General features: G+C 41.4%; 1 pseudogene; it reads left to right on the forward strand.

Annotated features, from left to right (window-relative positions):
* Positions 1 to 552: 552 nt before the first annotated feature.
* LOC131518201 (olfactory receptor 11H6-like) lies at positions 553 to 1,491 on the forward strand (annotated as a pseudogene).

Consider the following 1,491-nt stretch of genomic DNA (forward strand, 5'->3'; position numbering starts at 1 on the left):
CCCTGAAGAATGGATAGTTGTTTGACATTTTTTGTGTCAGTTATTAGATGACCTTAGGATGTCAACACTTACAGTTCCAACACTGATCCAGAATAACACTGAAATGCATAAATATTTCTGCACCTTGTTACCTTTTCTCCCTCTTCTGATGCCTAACTTTTTTATCTCTGATTCCAAAGATTTAAGTAATTGAAATTCTGTGTCCAATATTAAAGGTCTATATATCTTAATCTATAGTTACAAATACATGATTTTCATACTTACCTACTTTTGTTAGTACTGTCATTAACATTCTTCAAGCTGCTTATCACATAAGATCTTTTCTTTTACCATGACAAAATTCTGAAAGAGAAATGACAGATTACAAAGAATCAAAGTCTGATCATACCAGCACTCTGAAAGGTTGATAGTCTTTAGTAGTATAGTTATATTATTTATTTAATGGAATTACAAAATCTGAAGGAGTCTGGGATCTCTACAAAGGAAATATTCCTGAGGATTAAGGTCATCTTTGTCATTGACACTTCTTCCTCTCTACCCCTTTAGGAAGCCATGAATATGTCAGGAGTCAGCACAGTGACCGAATTCATACTACTGAGTTTTCCGTGCTCCAGAGAGATTCAGGTCCTCCTTTTTGTGTTGTTCTTTGTGTCCTACATCCGGACACTGATGGGGAACAGGGCCATTGTCTGTGCAGTGAAGCTGGATCACAGGCTTCACACCCCATGTACATTCTGCTGGCCAACTTCTCATTCCTGGAGATCTGTTACATCAACACCACTGTTCCCAATATGTTAAAGAACTTCCTATCTGAGACCAAAACCATCTCTTTCACTGCTTGCTTCTTCCAGTTCTATTTCTTCTTCTCCATGGGCATTACTGAGACTTTCTTACTGCCCCTTATGGCTTTTGATCGGTACTTGGCCATCTGTCGGCCTCTCCATTATCTTAACATCATGAGTAGCCACTTCTGCATGAACCTGGTGGCCCTCTGCTGGGTCACAGCCTTCCTTTGCTATCCAGTCCCTATTTTATCACACAACTCCCCTTTTGTGGTCCCAATACCATTGACCACTTTGTCTGTGACCCTGGTCCTCTTCTGGCCCTGTCCTGCATCCCTGCCCCTGGAATTAGCTTTCCTGTTCTATATTGAGCTCTCTTATTATCTTCATCAGCTTCTTCTTCTTCATCCTTGGGTCCTAAACCCTGGTTCTCAGAGCAGTGTTGTGTGTCCCTTCAGCAGCTGGCCGATGTAAGGCCTTCTCCACCTGTGTTTCCCACCTGACTGTGGTGTCTCTCTTCTATGGATCCATCATGGTCATGTACATCAGCCCAACCTCTGAAAATGCAGCTGGGATACAGAAGATTGTAACCTTGTTCTACTCATCAGTGACCCCACTTATAAACCCACTGATCTACAGTCTCCAGAACAATGACGTGAAGCTGCCTTGAGAAAAATTCATATGCACAAAAATTAGTCAAAGAGAATGA

Source organism: Neofelis nebulosa, chromosome 7 (genome assembly GCF_028018385.1).
Source record: "Neofelis nebulosa isolate mNeoNeb1 chromosome 7, mNeoNeb1.pri, whole genome shotgun sequence".
NCBI classification, from domain to species: Eukaryota; Metazoa; Chordata; class Mammalia; order Carnivora; family Felidae; genus Neofelis; species Neofelis nebulosa.